The sequence below is a fragment of the Coloeus monedula genome (genome assembly GCF_965178545.1).
Source record: "Coloeus monedula genome assembly, chromosome: W".
NCBI lineage: Eukaryota > Metazoa > Chordata > Aves > Passeriformes > Corvidae > Coloeus > Coloeus monedula.
Genome location: NC_138821.1, coordinates 29,075,860 through 29,101,594, shown reverse-complemented (window position 1 = coordinate 29,101,594; position 25,735 = coordinate 29,075,860). Strand labels below are relative to the sequence as shown.

General features: G+C 40.5%; 1 protein-coding gene across 1 annotated transcript in view; it reads left to right on the top strand.

The window, feature by feature from the left end:
* Positions 1–25,735, top strand: part of LOC309584641 (small conductance calcium-activated potassium channel protein 2-like) — a gene marked incomplete at its 5' end in the record, with an annotated part of 50,937 nt that overhangs the window by 14,466 nt on the left and 10,736 nt on the right. The window lies entirely within an intron of this gene.

The window sequence follows — 25,735 nt, the reverse complement described above, 5'->3', positions numbered from 1 at the left end:
ACAGAAGAAAATATTTCCTCTGATAGTAGAACTACATTTGAATGTTACCTTTTATAGAACTCAAGAAAATATGTGAGTAAAGGTCAAGTGACTGGGAAAATAGTCTTAAGCTTCTCTAGACTGTAACTTTTGAGTTCAAGAAACTGAGTCATGATTCCCTCAAGGGAGAAGAGCACAAAAAATTCCAACTACATTGATCAGAAATCCCTTTAAAATGTATTAGGATCCAAAGTCTTATTTTTCTACTCCACACAGTTCCAGTTAATTTCTCCTTTAGGTTTAGGAGCAGTGATCAAACAGAAGTAGGAACAGAGCTGTAGTAGTCAGAAAGCCTTCTGCAAAGAATGGCCCACATTTCCTGAATATCTTCCCCAAAGAGTAAGAAAGCATAATAATGTAAGTGTACAGAATAACCCCATTCCCTGCACTTTCAAGCCTCCTCTGGACCCCCTCTGTTGGTGTGACCGGTATCCCCTGCTCCTGACCCTTGGTAGTATGATTACCATGCAACTAACACCATTTATAAGGCAAACAGCCATTTTCTGAGATGTATTAGTCCCCTTTGCTCTCATTATCAGGTCCTGTGAAACAAGTAAACAAATCAAACAGATTTCTTCTTCCCCTCCCTGTTGGCCTCAAGGTTCCTGGGCACCAGGCTGACTACTCCCCTCCTTACTGACCTTGAAGGTCCCAGGCATGCAGCCAAACAGGTGGTGGTGATGACCCTGTCACAGAACAGGGAAGTGTTAACAGCACACAGAACACTGCCTATAAAATCAAGCAGTTACAGGTCCTAAGTGGGACTTGGACTATGTAGTGGGTTGACCTTGGCTGGGCATCAGGTGCCCACCAAGCTGGTCTATCACTCCCCTTCCCAGCGGGACAGGGGAGAGAAAAATAAGATGGCAAACATCTCATAGGTTAAGATAAGGCAGTTTACTAAAGCAAGAAAAAAAGAGGAAGTTTGCGCGCATGTGAGCAAAGGGAAAAAAAATTAATCTCTACTTCGCATTGGCGAGCGATGTTCAGACACTTCCCGGGAAGCAAGGCTTCAGCATGTGGAGTGGTTGCTCTGGAAGGCAAACACTGTAAAATAACAAATACCCCCTGTTCCTCCTCCCTCCCTTAACTTTTATATTTGATCTGATGTCATATGGTATGGAATATCCCTTTGGTTAATTTGGGTCAGCTGGCCTAGTTGTGTCCCCTCTCAGGATCTTGCCCACCCCCAGCCCCTTGATGGGGGGGAATGTTGGAGAGATAGTGCTGATGCTGTGCCAGTGCTGCTCAGCAGTAGCCAAAACACTGGTGTGTTCTCAACGCCTTTCCAGCTCCCAATGCAAAGCATAGCACTGGGAGGGCTGCTGTGGGAAAATGAACTCCAGCTCAGATAGACCCAGTACAGACCAGAACTGCTGCTGGACAGTTGTGACAGGCCAAAATGCAACCAAGTAAAAATATTGCTAGAAAAGGTTAAGATTGACAGGAATAAGATGAATGTGTCTTTACAAACAGACTGTGTGAATCTGCTTTTAGATAAGGCCAGAGACTTGTAGATAAGGAAATAACGAGAGAACCCATTAATTTTAGAACGTTTTACTAATTGACATGGACAATGCTCAGCCAAGGTCATGCTAAACTCCTGAACTTTGGGAAGAAGAACAAAGACTTAATAGGGTTATGAATATTACCTTCTCTGCCCAGGGAGGGCTTAAAGCTAATTTTAATGATCATGTATCATGTGTTATACAGGGGGGTACATATTAAAGGGGACATGTAGCAGGCGGATGGGGAAGTCTGTACCTTCCAAATACCTTAGCCAATGGGGAAAGGGAGAGGGTGTAATGCAGCCAGGAAATTAGGATAAAAGAAGGCTACTTGCTTCATCTAATTGAGAGAGACTCCACTGGACATATATCTGATGGGCTCTCTCCCTTTGTTCATGAATAAAGTTACTTTTACGGGGCTCCTCTGTCTCCTTTGTGGACATTAATCTCTAGCAACATTAATTTTCTGCACAAGATAAACAGAGGCAATGCGACAGACCAAATGTTGTTCAGACAAACCGACTTATAGTGTCCCTGATGGCCTGACACTCAGGTCTTAAACAGTGTTTTTGTGCCAGACAAGGGAAAAGGCTGATAAGAAGCAGATCCTGCTGGAGGTGGGGTGATGGCTGGTTTCATGTTAATTCCCCCTGACAAGGCACAACTGGCTCAACTACGCAGGTGCGAGAAAAAACAGCCATGCCTTAGAAGGTGTCATAAACCATCAAAGACCCCCAAAGCGCCCCAGATTCATTTCTGGGGCCTTCCACAAGAGGACTATTCATGATCCACAGTGTTGCATCAGAGAGTGTAAAACTCCCCCTGTCAGGGAAAGTACCTGAGTATTCTCAAATAAAGCTGGTGAACTTATTTTTTCACAGGCCCCCACCTGAAATGGATCAAGAGCACGACCATCACTTTGAATAACGGACATCAAAATTATAACAATCAAGTTTCATCACTGGATTACTGGTGGTGATCTCTTTCCTCTCTGCTGTCTACTTCTGTTCTTTCTATTTTCTTAAGCGATATTTTTACACTTTCACATTGTTATATTTCTACAGGTAATAAACAAATTGGCTACATCCCTCCTTTCCACTGCAACCAAATTGTTAAACTTCATATGGTTGGTGATTGCCCAGCCCTCTAATTTGCTGAGGTCTCTCTGCAGGGCCTCTACCCTCGAGGGAGTCAACAGCTCCTCCCAATTTAGTATCATCAGCAAACTTACTCTGTATTCCTTCCAGTCCTGTGTCCAAGTCATTTACGAAGATGTTGAAGAGCACAGGGCCTTAGATGGCTCCCTGCGGAACCCCAGTAGTGACTGATCACCAGTCAGATGTCACCCCCATCATAGATTCATAAAAATTATCTTGTGTTTGTGTCCTGGTTTCAGCTGGGACAGGGTTCATTTTCTTCTTAGTAGCTGGTACAGTGCTGTGTTTTGGATTCAGTATGAGAATAATGTTGATAACACATGGATGTTTTGGCTGTTGCTCAGCAGTGATCACCCTGTTATAAATGTATTGTGATGTTGGCTTTTTGCATGCTACTTAATGTTGGAGAAACTTTGCCTAGGTTCTATGATGTAATGCATGGTTGTCATAGGTTAGCAAAGCATAGTCCCGGAAGTGATGTTCTTGCAAAGAGGTGCTTACAGCTTCCTCTATGACCTGATAGAACCTATCAGATGGCTAGTTTGAATATGGACAATTCTTTAAGCCACTTAAAGTTTTGACCGCCTCTGTGATGCACACTTAAGAATAGGAACCCTGAGGCAGAGGCTCTCTCTCGTTTCAGGTGCTGGGACAAGTGGCTGTGGGCCCCGTGCGGGGGCCAGTGGGCCCGGCCCAGGCCCTGCTCGGGCCAGGCTGGGCCGGGCCACAGCTATCCTGGAGCTGATGGGCTCTCTTCCACCTGTGGAACACCCCCCCTCTTCCCCCCCCCCCCCCCCCCCCCCAGCACTGCTTCGGGCAGCCAGAGCAGCTTGGCTCCCCCCCGCCCTCCACTTCGATAAGCCACATTCCAGCTGCAAGGCCAAGGTGCGATTAACCCTTTAATTGCTGTGAAGAGCTGAAAACCTGAGGGAAGAGAATGAGAGGAGATGCTTAAAGCTGAAATTCTGTTGTGAAGCTATGGTATATCAGAGTATCCTGTTGCAATTTCATGAAGATATGGGGGGTGGAGTGTTCATTTAAATTTGTAAGCAAAAGCACCTGCGCTGAGATAGGCAGATGCTGACGCAGCTGTAATTTCATGAGAAGTTGAACAGGGAGTGATGGAAGCAATGAGGACTTTTGCTCCAAATGGGAAAGGAGAAAACCTCAGTTCCTAGAGATGCTCCCAAAGATTTCTTAGAGAGGAAATGCTCCCAGAGATGGGTGAAGAGAACTTTTGTTTCTGAATGTCTCAACCTTAAAATTGTACCCCAAAAAACTTCAAGAGTGGACCCTCAAAAGCAGTTGTGGGAAAAGCTGCAAGTCGGGGGAAGGGACTCACATGCGAGCAGAGAACCAACCTGGGCGGCTGTCTCGTTGTGATAATGTGTTCATAGCATGGGCAAGAGAGACTCCTCTTCCTAAATGGACTGAACAAGGTTATTATGGAAGTGGTAAACAGACTGAACATCTCAAGGGTTGTCTTTTTACATTGTCACTGGGAGAAAGGAGGAAGGTGGGGAGAGGAGAAGAGTTCTGAAGGTGTGGTATGATTTTTTTTTTTTCTCTTCTTTTAGGTGTGTTAATAAACTTCTTTATATTCTTTCAAGATTGGTGCCTGCTTTGTGTTTCTCCTAATTCTTATCTCACAGAAAATAAACAGTAATGAGTATTTTGGACCAAACCACTACAATGGTATAGAATGTCTATTGTTTATGTAGTCGGTTTGGAGAAGGTGGGCAGAGAGAGAGAGTCTTCACATTCCTGGAGAAGAAGACCCAAAACCAGACCGAATGGAGCCAAGGAGAAAGATTAGGCTGATGGGATGATACTTAGCAACTCCAAAGAATTCATGAATTATGCATGGTGGTGATGAATATGCAATAAGCGATGTACTTTTAAAGATGATCTTTTGGATGTAGAAGTGTGCCTTTGGCTCTGCCAAAGCACCCAGCCGTAATACCTTTTTTGCTGTTGTCTCCTAATTGTCCCTTTTATTAAACTTTTCTTAAAATTTTTTAAAGAGTGAACCTCGTTTTTCACAACCCTGAGTCAAGAACTTTGCAGTGTCTCATGCTCTGACAGCGAGCAGGTGCACAAGAAGCCAGGAGGGAGCACAGCCAGGAGAGCTGACCCAAACTAGCCAGAGGGATATTCCACACCATAGAACATCATGCTCAGTATATAAACTAGGGGAGTCACCCAGAAGTGGGCCAATGGCTGTTCAGGGATGGGCTGGGCTTCAGTCAGTACATGGTGAGCAAACGTGCAGTTGTTTTTCTAGGGTTTAATTACTCTTTATCTTTTTCTTTTTTTTTTTTTTCTTTTTTTTTTTTTTTTAGCTTTATTTCAATTCTTAAACTGTTTTTATCTCAACCCATGGGTTTTATCTTTTTCCAGTTCTCCTCCCCATCCCACCAGGGGTGGGGGAGTGAGCGAGTGGATGTGTGGTACTTAGTTACTGGCTGTAGTTAAACCATGACAGGTAGAGAATGGCATAAAAGAAAATGTAAAGAGAAATTTTCTAGGCCACATTAGAAGACCTGAGAAAAGGTCTGTGGAAAAAAACCCCAGAAACAGCTGACTTGAAAACAAAACAAATGTAAATTAATTGATCACATTTCATCCTTTTTTAGGAGATAGTTGTCTGAATTTACGTGTGCCTGATGTTACTTATCAAAGAATTCATCTGGAGTGAAAAGAGGGAGAGGACAAACATGGAGGGCTTTGCACAGTGCTTCCTTTTCTGTGGAGGGTGGGAGAGCAGAAAGGAGAATACACCAGAATATGTAGGGAGAAAGGATAAATAAAAAGCGAAAAACCTCAGCGGGAGAGAGGCGGTATAGCAAGTGTAGGAAGACTGAAAGAGTGTATAGTTTCAGTCCAGATATAACTTAACACAAAAAAAACCTATGAAACAATATTTCACTCAAGAAATATTTTTCATAATAAAGCTGTCTCCCCTGGAGACATGAACCTGGAAATCATTATGACATGAGAACTATAGGGAAGAGACAAAATTATGATACAAACCTTGTCCTCAACTCTGTGCTGCTCTTGCTGTCTCCCTTTCTCTCGTGGTCTCTTGTATTCTGCCTCTCTCTCCCTTCCACATGCTCCCATGCCACTCTCATGCTAGTTTTCTTGCTCTCTCACTTTCTTGCTCTCTCAGTTTCTCTGACACTTTATCTCTTGCTTTCTCTCCATCTCATGCCTTTTCTCCAGCACTCTCTCACTTCATCTTTCTTTTGCTCCCATTCTCCTCTCACTTCCTCTCAGCCTTTCCCTTGCTGTCAGTCACTCTTGCTCTCTCTCATGCTCACTTTCTCTCTAGCTCACATGCTCGTGCTTGATTTCCCACTGTTGCTCATTCGCATTTTCTTGCTCTCACTTTCTCGCACTCTAACACTTTCTCTCATTCTAGTGCTTTTGTGCTCTTGCTTGCTGACTCACTCTTGCGCTTGCTCACTTTCTCGCTTTCTCACACTCGGCTCATGTTTGCTTCTGCTCACACAGTCCCTCTCTTCCCCTCTTGCTTTCTTGCTATCACTCATCTTTCCTCACCTCGAGATTCCTCCCTCTTGCTAATTCCCTTTCTTGCACTCATTCGCTCTCACCCCCACTCTCTTGCTTGTGCTCACTTTCTCACTCTCAAGCTTTCTCACATGCTCTTTCTTTCCATCAATTTCTCTTGCTCTTGCTTTCTCTCTCCATCATTTGCTTTTCCACCCTCTTATGCTTTCTCTCTCACACATACTTGTACAAGTGTTTGCTTGTGCTTTCTCTCACTTGCACTTAGTCGCGTCCCCTTGCTCACATCTTTGTTATGAATGGAGACTAGAGCTTAGACAAGTCCTGCCTTTGACTCAGATTTCTGGCAGTAGCTCTGTTTGAGGTGGCCTGCACCCCAAATGTCTCTCGTTCACAAGTTCTTAAGAATGGCCGATTAAGTCTATTACAAAATGAATTATTTATTGAATAGACACAAGATTAACAGACAGAAGACTTTAAACAGACTACTTACTACACAGGATAAAACAAAAAGAACTACTAGTAGATAAAATACAGTGCGCGATAAAAGGTACCTATATTACAGCTAGCGAAGAAATAGTATAGATTAGGAGTCAATGTAATTTACCACCAAATTGGTGATGGAGTACACATAGAATCCTTTCACTCAATTCCCAGGAAAGTATTGGTGGAATTTGTGTCCAAACTCCAGGAAGAAATCCTACACGTTTCCAAGGTGTGTGTAGGAGACTTCTGCCTCCGTGAAAGTTTGTGTAGCTTTTATAGTTTGTAAAGTGAAGTGTCTGTCAGTCAGAAATTCCAGCAGCTTATCTCCCTACATCCTGCTCTCAAGGCAAGTTGTTTATTGTCTCTCTGGTGTCAGAGATAACTCCTTACTGGACAGGCCTGGGTTATCTCACCAATTCATGTGAGGGGGAAGAATGTCTGGAGCTATCGAACCAGCTGATGGACAGAACAGATAAGCTTTTCTGTGGTGGGGGGAAGTCCTGCCACAGTCTTACCGCATGTTCAAGCTTTCTCTCATGCTCTTGCATTTTTTGCTTTCTAGCTCTCTCCCTTTCAAATATTTGTTCTCCCTCTTGGCTCTCATACTCTTGCTCTTAATCACTTTCTTGTGCTCTCACTCACTTCTGCCCAGTTTCTGGCACTCGCTTTCATGCTTTACCCCCTTCTTGCTCGATTTCTCATATTGTTGTGACCAGTACCCTCTACTCCTGACCCCTGGTAATATGGTTATAGAATCATAAAGGTTGGAAAAGACCTCCAAGATCATCAAGTCCAACCTTTGAATGAATATGACCATGCCCACTAAACCATATTGCAAAGGACCATGTCTATTTGTTTTTTGAACACTTCCAGGGATGGTGACTCCATCACTTCCCCAGGGAGCCTATTCCAATGCTCAACCACTCTTTCAGTAAAGAAATTTTTTCCTAATATCCCACCTGAACCTCCTCTGGCACAACTTGAAGCCATTTCCCCTTGTCCTATTGATGGTTGTTACCTGGGAGAAGAGGCTGACCCCCACCTCGCCACAACCTCCTTTCAAGTAGTTGCAGAGGGAAATAAGGTCTCCTCTGAGCCTTATTTTATCCAGATTGAACAACCCCAGCTCCCTCAGCCACTTCTCATAAGACTTGTGATCCAGACTCTTCACCAGCTTTGTTGCCCCTAATAACCAAATGGGCTACATCCCTCCTTTCCACTGCAACCAAATTGTTCTAAAATAAACCTGTCATTTGTATATAGACCAGTCATTCAGTGTCATTTCACTCTAATCCACCCCAAGTGATCTATTAACAAGAACCTCAGTTACCCTACCTCAGGGGTGGTTCATAACAACAGTGAGACCAGTGACCTCCTGGTGGCCAGGGACACCTCCACCATCATCTGCTTCCTCCGAGGATTGGGGAAGTGACTTATATTCTTTCATGTCTTTTTGAGTCTAGATTATGATTGTTATTTTGATACAGCAAGCCAAGCATTAATATTTGACCCGATCTGCAGAGGGTCCAGGTGATTAGAAACCATAAGCTAAGCAGTGCTATAAAATTCTGTGCTACACTACTTATAAAATTGTGCTACACTTATTCTGCTTGTAGAAATCCTGTGCTATTCTTAATATAAAATCCGTGCTATGCTAATCATAACATCATGTTATATAAAAAAAAAGCTTTCATTGTAACTACAACATAGTGCTGTTATCATTCTGCCAAGGATGCCTAAAAGAATCTGTCTGTCCCCCTTAGTGTTGGGTAATAGTTGGTTAAATTAAAACCATTTTATTATTCAGTATAAGGATACCACACCAAACCATAAAGATAAATATTTATTATATGCATGGAACAGACAAACAGAGCTTAAGTGACTTTGTTCAAGGTCACAACGTATCTATCCATAGGATGGATTCTCTATCACTTTTAATTTTCTATGTTTTTATGTGTTGGGGAAGATGAAACAGGAAAGCCTTATAAATATGATTGCCTGACAAAAGATTTTGGGAATATGAAAACTACAGGCGACATCGAAATGAAAGCCACCTTTTGAAATACCAAGTCTTAGTTACTGAACAACTGGAAAACAATGGTATGGCCGACTGAAGGTAATCCCCTCTTGATTGAACAATACCCTCTGCTTGCAGGCAGGGCCAAGGGTCAGAGCAGACCCTACTAGCTCAGCAGAAGGGGTCCAAAGAGTAGTTTTTAGGAGTTAAGATGTAACACTCTATGGTAATATAAGAACTCTTATAGGCTGTATGTAAATGCTATAGGATTTGTATCTTGTATTAGATTGGTTAGTGACAATTAGAATATTCAGTACAGAAGATGATTTATTGTATTGTAACCAGGACTTCAGACACTCTTACTATTCACTCTTACTATTCACTCTTACTACTACTTCCATTCTCTCTCACTACTTCTTCACTCTCATTCCTCTCACTTACCCGCTTACTCTCTTGCTCTCTTGGGCCTGCTCAGAGCTGCCAGCTGCAGCTCTAAGCAGTGCCCCTGTACCCACGCCCTTTGCAATAAACCGCATGTTCCAAGATCTGACTTCAGAGATCTCTCGTCACCGTCCGAACCCGCACCGAGCACCCCCCAGACAGAGTTCCCGCATTTATGTGTTTATAAATTATTTGCAAACATCTAGCATACTCTGGTCAGTATACTAACACCATCACTTCAGTGTTCTATACTATCCATAAAACTATAACCTGTTACCTGGATGACAGCAAAGCATTAGGGTTGATCCTATGAAAACCATGCTAACATTCTTTGAATCTAAATTTTTATACTTTTATATTTCTTTCTTCTGAAGAAAATGACCTGCTCTACTGTGCAGTTCCTGGTGCAGGTTGTCATTTCTCCAACGGACATGGAAACATCATGCCATAGCATCTGCTTCTTGACTGATTGTCTATGCAAGATCTCATTTTCTAAAAATCAAGAGAAATCACATGCCTTGCTTTCGGAAATACAGTCACTGAAGGTACACCGATTGCATCAGTACGTCTTCTGCTTCCCAACACACAAAGAACAATCAACGCCATCTGCTTGCAATGAGAGTAACCATTTGAGCAAATACCACTCTAAATGAAGTATTATTGAGAATTATCAAACAAAACTTTTGTCAAATGCTGGCATGCTTGGAAAAGGAAGAAAATAAATTCTGCAAGTATTACTGAGCTGAAAAGCCTCTTTGGTGTTAAATTAACTAAATGGTAACATCATGTTTTGAATGCCTTGGAAAGAATCAACTGCAGAAGATTCCATTTTCACATCAAAGTTTAAACAGGCAATTTTAAAAGCTCATTAGTCTGAAGGTGTATGATGATTTCCTGAAAAGATGAATGAATAAAAATAAAGTAAAAAAAAAAAAGGAACAAATATTTGATCTGAAATCTCACTGTTCTACTTCAGATAATGTTGCATCTCTACGCTTATGGACTGTGGGAAGATTTTCAGGCTATTATCCAATGCATTCTTAAAAATACAGGCTAACATAACAGATCACCTTTAACTCAAGGAATTCAAACAACAGATAACTTCTTTCTGAAACCCAGGAAAGAGAGAACTTGTTTTTTATTAGAAGACCATTACTTCATGCAAATAATTTGCAATGTCATTTCCCACATATGCTACTGGAGACTCAGAAATATGCAGCCTAGCCCCTGGTCGACACTTAGGTCACAAAGAAAAATATTTTGGATAATTCTCAGGGCAAGTCAATTAAAATAAGTGACTACAAAACGGATAGGTTTAGGCTATTCAATAACAACAGTAAATGTGTCTGACTGAAAGAAAAGGGAGACATTAATACTATCCCTTAGTAACTACCAGAAGCAAGCCTGAAGCAGCAAATGGACGGTGCACTTGCCAAACAGCACCTGCAATAGTGTAAACTCCACATTCTCCTACCACATCCCCACTGCAAACCCAGCAGTTGGTATGCAATGTTTTATAATCACATTTAAGCTTCCTCCTGAGATGTACCATAGCCAAATATTAAAGTCAAAAAGAAGCCATTGAGCTTTCTGACACTGATGCCAAATTGATTTTTGCCTTTTTTCTTTTATATATTCTCTATATTCTTTACACATATATATATTCATAGCTCTTCAGCCTATTATTGTATTCTAGCTAGTTTTTCCAGTACTTTTCCCTGCCCTGATAGGCAGAAAGACAAAACACATTCCAAGGCCCCTATTCTATCTTGGTTCTCCCTAGGAACCAAGGTTGAGACCAGCTCTTTGAGACATATCTTTATAAACAAAGTTTAGTTTCCATCTAAGGGGGGGGCAGGATTTAGAGAGGGTTGAACTGGGGGAAATTGCATCACCTCTTATGCATCTAATTGGTGATTTTTGTCAATTATGCTAATTTGCTAAACTTATAAAACTGTATTCACCCCATGTGGGGGCGAGCGTTTTGTGGACATTTTCCATATCTGCCCCTGGAGGCCTCCAATAAAGACCATCCTTTATATTACCTCCTATACTATCTCGAAAGTATGTTGTTTCATTTCTAGGTTCTTTAAGGCATCAACACGACTGATTATTAACCAAGATATTTTCCATGTTCTTCCATGATCTTTCTCCAGAGGTAGAAAGAGAGAGCAGCTTCTCCTCTTTAAACCTCATGTCCTATGCCAGTCTTACTAGAGAGGTGGCAGCAGTAGAAAACAAGCCCAAACAAGGAAAAGTAGCGTTCAGCCAATATCCTCCTCTCCCTTCCAACAGCATCAAGTTTCAATGGGACTAATTTTTCTTCTCTTTCACATCAAATTCTTCTGTTGAACACTTACGCCAGCAAACCTTTTTTCCTAATGCTTTATCTTTAATCATTCTGCCATTTCTTTTTTTATGCATTACAATATGTTGCATTGTTTCAAAGAAAGCATACCCACAGCATACCCTATGTATTTTACAGGCATTTTCAGCTTCTGCAGTTCACAGACTACCTTCTGTAATCTTCTGCAAGTCAAAGTTACTTGTAAACATTTAGCGTATCAATGGAAAAATAAGTCTTTAAGAAACAAATTTAAAAAATCAAACAGCTGTTTTATTTCATAGTAACTCAGAAATCAATATCAATCACTCTCTCTCTGATAAACACACCAAGATGATCATAAATTGCTCTTTATGCACACATGTGGTGGGTTGAACTTGACTGGTCACCAGGTGCCCACCAAGCTATCACTCCCACTCCTCATCAGGACACAGGAGAGAAAATGTGATGAAAAGCTCATAGGTCAAGATGAGGACAGGGAGATCACTCAGCAATTACCATCATGGGCAAAACAGACGACTTGGGGAAGATTAATTGAATTTAAGTTCCAATTAATTACTGAGTAGGATAATGAGAAATAAGAACAAAGCTAAAAAACACTTTCCCCCCACCCCTCCCTTCTTTCCAGGCTCAACTTCACTCATGACTCTTCTACCTCCTCTCCTCACTGAGTGGTGCAGGGAGGTTGGGGAACAGGGGATGCAGTCAGTTCATAATGCTTTGTCTCTGCCACTCTTTCTTCCTCATGCTGTTGTTCTGCTCCAGCATGGGGTCCCTTCCATGGGATACAGCTCTTTAGGAACTGCACCAGTATGGGTCCTTGCCACAGGGTGCAGTCCTTCAGAAACGGACTGCTCCAGCACAGGTCCCTTGCAGGATCATAGGTCCTGCCAGAAAACCTGCTCTGGTGTGGGCTCCTCTCCACAGCCTGCAGTTTCTGCCAGGAGCCTGCTCCGGCATGGGCTCTCCATGGGTTGCAGCGTGAATATCTGCTCCAGTATGGGGTCCTCCATGGGCTGCATGGTGTCTGCAGAGTTGTTTCTCTCACTTTTTTAGCTTTGCCTTTGTTTCTCGCTGTCCTACTGTATATTTAATTGGAAATAAATTAAATTAATCTTCCCCAAGTCAAGTCTGTTTTGCCCTTGACAGTAATTGCTGAGGGATCTCCCTGTCCTTATGTTGACTCACAAGGTTTTGAATTGTATTTTCTCCCCCTCTCGTGATGAGAAGGGGAAGTGAGAGAGCGGCTGGATGGGTACCTGGCAGCCAGCCAAGGTCAACCCACCCCCTAGAATTCTTCTTCTGTCCCAGGTATGGGAAATATTTTGAAATTATAATATCTCACTGTTAACATCTTCAGAACGTGATTAGTCTTGCCATAAGATAATTGAACACTAAGCATCTAGTGATCTACTATAACAAATTGCATTCCACAATTCTGGCAATGCTAAGAATAAAAGCAGCAATGTCGACATAATATCTACATTCAGTTTGTAAGATAAGCTATTTTCCTCCATAACAAATTGAGAAGTAAAGCAATGAATAACTTCCAAAAGTAACCTGACCATAGCAGTCAGCTTGCATTTTAACTGCTGATTTATGTCAGCTAGCTGTCACAAATAACTTCCCTAAACAGTTTCCAAAGTGGGCAAACAGGGAAAGAAAGAGGAAAAACAACATGCCTGTTTCTCACTTTCACTAGCCTCTCTCTCTCTCTCTAGCTTTTTCCTCTATCTCACCTTTTCATTCACTCTCAATCTCCTCGCACTCACATTCTCGCTCTCTCCCTCTGTTCCGCTGCCCCTTCCTTTCTCGCTTTCTCTTCCTCTAGCTCTTGCTCTCACGCCATTTCTTTCTTTCGCTCCACAACGTTCTCTTTTCCTCTCTTGCTTTCTCTCTCTCGTTCAGTCTCTTGCTCTTGCCCCTCGCTTTCTCTCTCTTGCTTGCTCAGCATCTATATCTCTCCCACTTATTCTCTCTTGAACTCGCTTGGTCCCTTGTGTGCTTCCTCACGCTTTCTCTCTCTTACATTCCCCCGCTTTTGCTGTCTCTCTTGGTTTGTCTGTCTGCTGTCCGTCTTCTCCCCCCTTCTCACCATTTCTCCTTCCTTTCCCCTTTCTCTCATCCCATCCAACTCTCGTCCCCTCCCCTTTTTCTCTGTCACTCTAACCATTCAGCTCTCCCATTTCTCTCTCTTTCACTCTACCTCTTTCTCTTTCTCTCTCTCTGTCATTTTCTCTTTTTTTTTCTTTTACTCACTTTTTCTTTTTTCTTTCTTCTTTCATTTTCTCCTTTCTTTCTTTTTCTCTTTCTCTTTCTTTTTCTTTTTTTGCTTTCTCTTTTTTCTTTCTTTTGCTTTCCCTCTCTCTTTCCCTCTTTCTTTCTTTTTTCTTTTGTTTACTCTTTTTTCTTTTATTTTCCTTTCTCTTTTTTTTCTCTTTTTTTTTGTTTTCTCTGTCTTTTTCTTTCTGTTTCTCTTTCTCTTTTTTTGCTTTCTCTTTCTTCTTTCTTTTGTTTTGTCTTTCTTTCTATTTCTTTCTTTTTCTGTTTCTTTTTCTTGTTCTTTCAGTCTTTCTTTTTCTCTTTCTTTCTCTTTTTCTTTCTTCTTCTCGTTCTCTCCTTCCTTCTTCCTTTCCTTTCCTTTCCTTTCCTTTCCTTTCCTTTCCTTTCCTTTCCTTTCCTTTCCTTTCCTTTCCTTTCCTTTCCTTTCCTTTCCTTTCCTTTCCTTTCCTTTCCTTTCCTTTCCTTTCCTTTCCTTTCCTTTCCTTTCCTTTCCTTTCCTTTCCTTTCCTTCTCTGTTCCACTCTTTCTCGCTTTTTTCAATTCTCTCCATTTCTTTTTCACCTCCTATCTATTTCTTCCCCCCCCCACACATTTTCTTTGCCTCTGTTGTGGGTTAACCCAGATAGGCAGCTAAGCCCTACACAGCCACTTGCTCACTCACTTCCCCAGTGGGAGGGGGAAGAGAATTGGAAGAGGTAAAAGTAAGAAAATTCATGGGTTGAGATAAAGATAGTTTAATAGGGAAAGCAAAAACTGTATGCACAACCAAAGCAACATAAGGAATTAATTCATAACTTCCCATTTACTTTTCCGGGAAAATAGGGCTTCATCATGTGTAACGGTTACTTGGGAAGACAAATGCCATATTTCCAAACTTCCCCCCTTCCTCCTTCTTTCCCCCAGTTTTTATTGCTGAGCATGATGTCATATGGTCTGGACTATCCCTTTGGTTAGTTGGGGTCAGCTGTCCCAGCTGTGTCCCCTCCCAGTCTCTTGTGCACTGCCAGCCTACTCACTGGGGGTGGGCAGAGTGAGAAACAGAGAAGATCTTGACGCTTTGTAAGCACTATTTAGCAATAGCTAAAACATTGGTGTGCTATCAACATTATTTTGGTCACAAATCCAAAACATAGCACCGTACAAGCTACTAGGAAGAAAATTAACTCTGTCCTGGTCAAAACCAGTACATCACCTTTTCTTGATCTTGCCAATTCCCCAACCACATTTTTTCACTTTTTTTTTTTTTTTTTAAACAACAGGACAATAAAAGCCTAACTGAAAAAAATACATTTTCCATAGCTATTTTATCTACAGTACTCTCAGTAAATTTAACTTGCAAACACAATAAATGAAAGCTCTTATCAAACAGAGTATCAACAACTGTAACTGTTGTTAAAAGACATTTATGGTATTCCACTGTGTTTTAGTAGTTTTACCAATGAAAACATTGAAATCGACTACAGTACTACAATAAGTGTTGTGGCACAAACGTCTCTACGTAGGTCCTTCAGATTAAAAACCAAAGCATTCCTCACAATCTGTGACAGAGTGAAATCCAACCAGCACTCAACATATCAAAGACCAGGAAGCTCCATTCCATTAAATATTTAGGTCCTTCAAATACAAAACCAAAGAAGGAAAACAAGACAGATGGACAGAATAAACAAACCAACCAAACAGAACAACCTTACCTTTCACAAGCTCGGACAGTCCACGCAGCAATTATCCATAATGAGATACTAAAAACCAACAGTACAGTTCCTGGACATATTGTCATTAAAGTCTTCATAACAAAACGGGTATTGAAGTTTATCTTATTTAAGGCTCCAATGCTTCTAGATGATGCATCAGTGAAAAGTTTGCTATGCAAAAGCATAACTCTGGCAATAAGATACAGCCTTAAGAACATTGGTATAGATAAAATAATATCCACATCAGCTGTTGTTGTGGATGGAGCATAAGAAAAGGCAAGCCGGGCTGTCCATGTGAATGTATAGTTCCCAGGTATGGGATGTATAGCACATACAAGTATTTCCAAGCAGATAAAGAAAATACGCTCATAAGTCATGGCTATTCTCCAGTCATCTGCTCCATTGTCCACCATGAATAACTGAAATGATAAAATACAAGATTAACTTTAGTATGCCATTAAAAAACCTTGTTATGATCACATTTTAAAATACCATTGTTTTCAAAGCTGATAATGACCACTAAAACCAAAATAAATATGCCATTTCAGCAAATTACATTACTAAGTCACTACTAAGTGAATGCCATTTTAGGTAAGCCAAAAAGAATGGTTTTGTGCGCTATTTTTTAAACTTTATATGAAACTGAATTTCCACATATTATTATTTACTAAGATTTTTTTCATATTTTTGTTTATTTGTAATTTTTGATAAAACTCTGCCAATTTAAACCTCATCCCTTCAAAATCAATTTCTTAATCAAAGTTCTTGGAATTAAGAAGAACTTTAAAAATGTTTTTCAGGATAGAAATCAAAATTACAAATTGAAAATACTTTCTGCAGTACAATGTTAAGACTTCTTTAGAGCACATCAGTGCTTCAGACTGGAGAGATTATAGCTTCAGTAGAACTATTCAAGCTTTCTTCAAACTTCAGGTACCAATATAGATCAATGCAGGCTGCAAAACCATCCAAGAAACTACATAAAGACTAAAAGATAACTCATAATGAAAAATCACTTCAACTGTGCCTCAACTGCTAGCAGTACCTGAACTAGCTGTTTTAAAGCTAGGTTGACCATGTCTAAATGAACTGTAATCACACCTTAAAAAAAAACATAAAAAAAAAAAGCAGAGGCCTGCAAAAACCAGAGTAGCCTTGGTGAGGTCTATTACTAGCTGAAAATTAAATGCACATGTATGTATGTAGGTCCCTGAAGAACCAAAGCCTTCAGTTTACCACCCAGGAACAAAAGTAATAAACCACTTCACACTGTTTAGTAAATGTTGTTCCTGAAGATTTACTAACTAAATACTTAATTGAACAATATTTGTCACTTGTCGAGAGTAGGGATATGCAAGGTAACTTCTAAAAAAAGCAACAGGAGAAGACCTTCATACCACTTCTAGTCTGAATCTAGACAAGGCTGTTCAGTAAATATGTAATTGGAGATAAAAAACTTTTTCAGGATTTTTAAAATTAGATTATTCAAAAACTTAGAAGTAATTTAAGGGGTTAGAAGGTGAAATGCACAAAGAATGTCCTTCTGAATGTAAGAAAGTATTTCCACCATGCCACACACCATATACAGAGCCAAACAAGCAATTCCTCTTCTGCATTGCTTTTTGCCCCTTTCCATCCTTCAAAAGTTTAGAAACGCAAGCCTGAGCTCTCTGTATATGTCCTTCAGGGATCCCAAACCCCATTCTACATCTTCCCCCCAACATATTCAGTTTGTCTTCCAGAAGATTGCTCCAGTTCTTTGTTTAAGAAAGTGGTAACAAGTTAACTTTATTGTAGTTGGAGTGACACTGAAAGAAAGAAAGAAGTTAACCACAGTAAGAAACAAACAAAACAGAAAAAAAACAAACAAATTCTTTTATTTTTAGACCTGTTTTTTGCTCCTTTGTTGCAATTATTAAAGGATCCGGGGCATGGATCATTGATAGAATTATGGGATCTATAGAAAAACTGTACAAGCAATAAGCCTGTACAAGCAAAAGGCCTGCAAGCAAAGGTTTGTGTGAGAAACTGCCTGCATGAGAAAGCACTGGTGTGAGAAACAAGCCTGAGAACAAAGAGGGAGTTTTGAAACGATGCAGCTGTTCAGATAAGACCCAGAGAAGGGAGGTGACCACCGAATTCTTTTAATCATAACATGACTATGGAAGCTTGCCAATGTAAGTCCAATTATGTAAAAGTAGAAATGTGCTGTGATAAGATTTAAGCCACTTAGGAGTTAACAAGCTGGTATACTGTATAAGTGCCTTTGGAGTGCTAATAAACGGAGTTTGCGCTTATCAACCAAATTGGTTTTGGACTGCATCTCTCCCCCTGCCGGGATCCCCGGGCTCTCGTCCTTTTACAATTCCAACACTCCTTCATGTTCCTTCTCTTTATCTTCGGTATAGTTCTTACCCCCACTGCAATACTATTAAAGCCAAAGAAACAGTGTTGGATTAAGATAAAGAAACACACTCAGTAATTTCAATGTATGCAACACGAGCACATACACTTTTTTTTGCCGGTGGTCTTTCTGAAGACTTTGTATGATAGATATAAAAATGAAATTCATACTGGTATGTGGATACAAATATTGCTGCTAGCAAGAATTTCTCTTGCTTCTTTCCAGTCCCGTGAGAGACTTTTCTCTCTCACGGAAGATATTTGTAGAGTTCTATAAACTATGAACACCTGCGACCTTGCAAAGCCTTGTTTATAGTACAGTAGAAAAATATTTTGACAACGGATGTTTTAAGATTTTAGCCAATCACCCCAAGGGATGGCTGCTCCTTTGACCAATTAGACTATGAAGAAAAAAGTCTATAAAAGAGTTGTAAAATAATTAAATAAATCAATCTTGCTGCACAATTCCTGCCTGTTGGATCTCTCTTCTCCTCCCTACCACTGCGAGACACCGTGATATTGGTAGGAAGGCAAACCTATCTATTCATTTATTAACAAAAGACAGTTGGTTTGCACTTAGAAAATGTACTATTTGATACAAAAGGCCAAACTTTCAAAATACAGTGAAGCTTAAGTGCATTTGATTCTTGTGATTAGCCTGCAAATGCTGTCAGTCAGATCACACAAATGGTAAAACAGCTATAAAGAGGTCCAGGTACTTAGAGCATCCAGAATACAGATTAATAGGAACCGGTAACAGAAGGTAGAAAGCACCAGAAGCCACAGAGGAACACAGATCCAGTGCAAGTGTTCCTATTTTAAAAAACAGTAACATTTCAAAAACATATTTATGAAGTAAATTTCCATACAAATCTGTGTCTCTAAATTCAGTCCATGAAATACAGGAATATCAAACATTCTGGAACAAAATAGGCTGTGGATAAGAAGTCAGCTGGGATGTACTGAAAATAGTTAGAAATTAGTACAGGATTTCACATACATTTTATATGCTTGCAATTATGCAACCTACTAAATGCAATTGTTAACATTTAATTTGGAAAATGCAGTGGTATTTGCGTGTTCCTTCTTGCTTGGTTGTGTACATTTACTATTTGAAAAGCAAGGAGGGAAAATGAATAAAGGAGAGAAATAACACCTAAACAGCACAATTTAAAGGGGGTGTATATGCATGTATTTTTAAATATTATATATATATATATATATATATATGCATACACCCTCTCAGCTCCTTTCAGTCAATTCTGTTATAATAACCAGGCATTCATTTTAAGATAGTACTCCCCATTTGAATGGAGAATGATGCTAGTAATAAAAAGAGAACAAGCTCTTCCTATAAAATTGACTCCTGCAGCCTATGCAGAAGGCCATACTCCAGTCAAGGTCAAAGATGTCATGCCTGCTCATAGCTTTCAAATTTCTTATTAATTATTAGTCTAACATTGAAATCTAATTTAAGTTCTTCATTAATGTTCTGTAAAGCTTCTTCAAATACAGAACTGCCATCTACCTTTACTAAGCCTTCACTCTATAAGACAAATTAAAAAAAGTTATTTTCATCTGAAATTATATCATGCATTTCCAACATGCGGCATGTAAAAATATGAATATTGAACTATAAATAAACGTGATGTTTCTAACACCACACAGTATAAATATAAAAATAGATAGCACATCATAGATATTAATGTGTTCGTACATTTACATAACTTGTGTTAAATTCGTATAACACCAGATTAGAAAAAGAGAAACAAATTCAGAGTAGACAGATTGCACATAAAGACAACTTAGACCAAAGACTCCCTGAAGCTACTTAAAAGAAAAGTAGATTAATTTTGTAAATCATTAGTATATCAAAAGAAATTCCTAGCAGGCTATCTGAGGATGTTGGTGAATGCAAAGTACAAGGAAATCAGCCAGTTTCTTTACAATCCCAGTAGAAGAACAAATGTGAAAACAATATCACTGCTCTGCTGTAAGGAATAAAAAGGAAGTGATAAACAATGATAAAGTAGCATCAGCTGTACTCCTTGAAGCATTCCTCACAGAAGGAGAATCAGCTGTACTCACAAAGGCATTGTGGCAATTGTTTAATTTAAACATCCAAATTTTAAATGGTTACATACTGAAGTTGCTTAACCCTTATAAAAGAACTGACAAAACTATGACACAGACTAGCAAAATATAGCCTTTGTGGCTGCTGTTCTACCAATTTTTTTTACCAAACATTTTTCTATAGCTTCTAGTCCTCAAAATATCACTTATGCAACTAAAGCCAGCATTATAGTCCTCAGAAAGAAAGAAGGTATTAAGTACAAATGATTTTCAATCATACGGTGGTTGGAGATGGACATCTCAAGCCTTTCCTTAAAAGGATAAACACCTTCTGCATGCAAAGCACAGAAGGCAAAGAATAATGTTTTTCACAAAGCTACATGAAAACCATGTTATCTTATGTTTTCCAGAATGCTTCCCACATCCAGAGTTAAGACCAAATTATCTAGTAGACCATTAGAAATTGATCCACAAGAACTTGTGGATATAGCTATCTACACAAATGAAACATTCTTACTTTGTTCAAATGCGGAAGTTAGACTATTCTATCGTTCATACATGTATATGCACATACACAAATCCCCCTAATTATAAAAATGCCAATTTAAAAGAATGATTGTAAAAGTCTGGTACTTAGTTTTATCATAAAAAAAATTTTTTTGCATAATATATTTATTTCAATTTGTTATGTCTATGCAAAATGAGTTTTTAATGGTTATTGATGTCTTGCTATACACGCTGTATATGTCAGTGCATGTAAAAAAAAATTTGGTGTTAATCTGTGCTGGTGGCTAAGTAGGCTTGAAATGCTGCCCTCAAAGATTGCATCAAATCTGACCATCTTGGGAAGAGATGCGTGACTGAATGTCCTGGGGTGACTGTATGATACTGTATTCCCTATCGTCTGCTCTATGCCCAGCCATGAATCCTGTGCCTCTCTGTGTCTTTAAGGCAGACCCGAGAGGGGGGGGAAGGGGGAAGGCGGTGGAATTCCTTCAGCGCTGTGTTCAAAAAGAAGAGATAGCTCGCTGGCTTCTTCTGCCCAGCTGCTCGGCTTCTGCAGCAGGGAAGAGAGTGACCTTCCTTTGCTTTTTTAATTAGCTTCTCGTTCATAAGCTGAGGGGAAAAAAAAAGGTTTTCCTGGGACTTTGGCTTCTTCTTCTCTTCTGGACTGTTCAGCAACACCAGAACATCATCTGGGAGGCCTACACCGTTGGCCCGGAGGGGCCCATGCCGAACCCCAGCTCCGGAGAGGAGAAAGCCACACCCACAAAGGACTCTGAAATCTACCCAGGTTCTCTCCACGGTGAGAGTGTGAGAAATGAGACAACTCTTAAAAAGATTAATTTATTGAAAACAGAAAAATTGAAAAATTACAGAAATCAGAAAAATATAAAAATTTGGGATCCTATGGCTCAGTAGATGGTATGCCCCAGGAGCGCAGGGATTTGAGATCTTCTGGCTCAGACAGCACTAGACCTCAGGTAGAGAAAAAGAACTTGCAGTGCTGGGTTGACTTAAAAAAATTACTAAAAGCCCCTTAAAAGGGGTAAGGCTTTGAATGCCCCAGCACCGATGTCTCCCACAGCTAGTCTGGAGAGAGCAAGAGGGGAAGAAAGAAGAGACCCTGCCTCTCGGCTTCGTCCTTTTTATAGTTTTTGCTCCGCCCCCAGTCCGCCCACAGCCCGCCCCTTCGGTCCAAGGCGATTGGTGCTTTCCCTTTGATGGATCATCTCCGTCCACCAATGGCTCATCGTTGTCAAGGGGGGTGGTATCAGTTAGAGATAAGGGAATACAATGCCTTCATTAAAATTCAGGTATTCAGGTTGCCATGGAACTTGCCTGCAGAGTAATGGCCGTGGCTAAAAATAGCTGCTGGCTATTAAGACTGAGTGGGGGGTTTGGCCTTGGAATCAAAATGCAAGTGAAACACCTACAAAAAGTATTAAAATACATCCAACACACCTCAAAACACTTGTAAAAGTATACAGTAAACACAGGAAAGGTAACTCTTATGGTGTACCAGTGGTTTGTAGCTTGAAAAGGGGCAAGTTTGTGATTTTTTACTGGGAAAAATTTTAACTGGGAAGGGTGCAACTCTATTAATAAACTTTAAACAAATGGAAACACTGATAATGGAACTGGATTTTTGTACCTGGGCTGATGGGTTAATTGTAACATTCAATTTAAAAATAATTAACTCAAAATTAATTACTTAAAGCACTTAATATGCAAAGACCAAGCACAAATAGGGATTTCATGTATGACAGAGAGGTTTCATTATTTAGCATTATTCTTTTTTCCCCGTGCCTGCGTGCACTTTACTTGTTAAATAAATAGGTTTTGTTTTTTTTTTCATTTTCCTCCGAGGAAAATTCTTTCTGAACCTGGTGGGGGAGGGATGGCTGTAACCTGTCTTCTTTGCAGGAGATGTTCCTTCCAGAGCATTTCCCTTAATTTGTCTCAAACCAGGACACTGAGACTTTATGGTCTTTGTGTACCATATTTTCCAATGTGCAGCATAAAAACCTCCACATTACAATACACCTGAACAATATACATCATAGTTACTATGACAGGGCACATGCAGAGAGGAGCATAGCTACAACCATTTCAATAAACATATATGTGTTACTCAACACACTTATTGGGTTTGTCCATGCCTTTTTTAACCTCTGTCCCTCAGAAAACACTAGCCCAAACACTCTATGAGATAACAAAGGGCATGATCACATTTACATAAGGTTAAATTCTGCCTCCCCATATTTTCCTTCTGTTCTAAATCAGATACAGTATTGTCTTTTGGTTTCTCTCTCCAAAGATATTCTGAGCCATTGTTCAATACTTTTAAATGCTACAGGCCAGACTTTCAACTCTATTATTTGTCTTAAACAACTGTGAAATGGCTTAATCCCTGACAGCCTGTGCTGCCAAGGAACCACTACAACACTCGGCAAGTGCTGGGACATACAAAATTTCTTTTCATGTAGTTCTCCCTGTATGTATGTGCTTCAGGGACCCAAAGAGGGTGAGATGCTCCTAAAACTGCTGTTTGTTCTTTCTTCCCAATAGCCTTCTATGCAGGTGATAGTGTCAAGAAGTGAAACCCAAAGACTCCAAGGGAAAAGAAAAATAAAAAAATAATAATAATAAAAAAAGTATGCTCCTAGATATCCAGATTTCTTCTCCTGTGCTATAGGGTAAAAGAAATTCCTGAGAACAGCATTATTATTAAAAAGATGTTTCATAAGGCAATCTCCTACTTTAAATCAGAGGTTCAGAAATAGAAGTCTAATACTCGGGGTTACCATATTCATTTGAGATACTCAGTAGACCCATCAGTAAGTGACTGAATTAGTTACTGAATAAGGAGTTCTTTCAAAGTCAGTGTCCACTAAAGGTATTCATTTAAATAATAATCTTCATTGAACACTTATTCTATTATATAATATATTCAGACCTCACTTCCTCTAGCAGGGTAAACCACGATGAGGATAAGGTCCTTAAGTTACAACACTTAGAAAACTTCCATCCAGCACCAACAGTTTCCAAAAGCTCCCGTGACTGGGGTTGACAGTCAAAAATGTTCTCCAAGCAGATGCAGAAGGAACATGACTTAGTAAAGTTCTGAATATAGCATAAGTGAAGGAAGGTTAATACAGAAAGAACAGTTTAGGTAGGAGCCCTATTTTTTTCCTTTGCACAAACACACAATACAGGAAAATGAGACCAGCGCATTAAAGTAGCATTTTTATTGCTTTATACTATGTATTGTTCTGTCATTTAAAAAGGAAAGAATAAAAAAGAAAAGGAAATGTATGACTTTACATAACAGATATGCTCACTAGTAAATAGACTGGGTGACCCAGAGCAATCCAGAGTAGTTGCTCCATACGATGGATAGAGACGGAATGAAAAACATACATCGTTTTAAAACCATACTGTTGTTCCCAGGAATCTAAGGACAGAGAAGGTTATTTGCCTGTAGCAAATCTTTACAAAACATTCCATTAGCAAAGTTAACTTAAATGCAACTTGTTTAGAACCCAACTTCCATCTTCTGACACTCCACACTACTCCCTACTTCTACTGGCCTGTTCTGGCTCACTCTCACTGCTGAGAGTGTAGCTGGATGTTAGCCATGTGTAGTGGTTTGGTCCAAAATACTCATTACTGTTTATCTGCTGTGAGATAAGAATTAGGAGAAATGCAAAGCAGGCACCAAACTTGAAAGAATATAAAGAAGTTTATTAACAACTCTAAAAGAGGGAAGAAAAAAAAATTATACCACCTTCAGAACTCTCCTCCTCCCCCCACCTTCCTCCCTTCTCCCACTGACAATGTAAAAAACAACCCTTAAGATGTTCAGTCTGTTTACCACTGCCATAATAACCTTGTTTAGTCCATTTAGAAAGAGAAGTCTCTTCTTGCTCATGCTATGAAAACATTATCACAACGAGACAGCCGCCCACTTCCAAATATTGTTCAGTCCATTTAGGAAGAGGAGTCTCTCTGCCTGCGTGTGAGTCCCTTCCCCCGACTTGCAGCTTTTCCTGCAACTGCTTTCGAGGGTCCACTCTTGAAGTTTCTTGGGGTACAATTTTAAGGTTGAGCCGGTCAGAAACAAAAACAGAGGCCCTTCTCCTTCCCTGGGAGCAAAGGGTCTTCATCATCTTCATCTTTAGGACTATCTCTGGGAGCATCTCTAGGGACTGAGGTTTTCTCCTTTCCCGTTTGGAGCAAAAGTCCTCATCTGGTCCATCTCTCCCTGTCCAAACTTCTCATGAAATTACAGCTGCGTCAGCATCTGCCTATCTCAGCGCAGGTGCTTTTGCTTACGAGTTGAACACTCCACCCCCCATATCTTCATGAAATTACAACAGGATACTCTGATATATCATAGCTTCACAACAGAATTTCAGCTTTAAGCATCTCCTCTCTCTCTCTTCCCTCAGGTTTTCAGCTCTTCACAGCAATAAAAGGGTTAATCTCACCTCGGCCTTGCAGCTTTGCAGCTGGAATGTTGAATTTTTCTTATCGCAGTGGAGAGGGGGGAGACTCGAGCCGCTCCGGCTGCCCACGGCAAGGCAGTGTGGGGGGGGTTCCATGGCTGGAACAGGTCCATGGCTTCAGGATGGCCGTGGCCCGGCCCGGCCTGGCCCGAGCAGGGCCTGGCCGGGCCCGCTGGCCCCCACACGGGGCCCGCAGCCACCTGTCCCAGCGCCGGAAACGAGAGAGAGCTTGGAGGGGGAGTTTGCCTATTCTTAAATGTGGATCACAGAGGTGGTCACAACTTTAAGTGGCTTAGAGAATTGTCCATATTCAAACTGGCCAGCTGATAGGTTCTATCAGTTCCCAGAGGAAACTGTAAGCACCCCTTAGCAAGGACATCCCTTCCGGGACTATGCTTGCTAACCTATGACACCATGCTAGCTTTATGTGCCGGTTTGGACAAATTTGGAGGAAAAATATCCTCTGATAGAAGGCAGGTTACAACCACCCCTCCCTCACCAGGTTCGGGGAAAAAAAAAAAGAAATTTTCCTCGGAGGAAAGTGAAAGAGATAAAAACTATTTATTTAACAAACACACAGGAAAAGGATAATAATGCTAAATAATAAAACCTCTCGCTGTGGGGAGAAACCTGGGAAAATTCCAGAGTCCTTTGGTAGATGTGGTCTCTCTCCTCCTCCTCAGAGCTGGGTCGGTGTGGGCCCACCTCCGGGGCCTTGGTGGAAAATTCTCCCAATGTGTTCTGATGTTG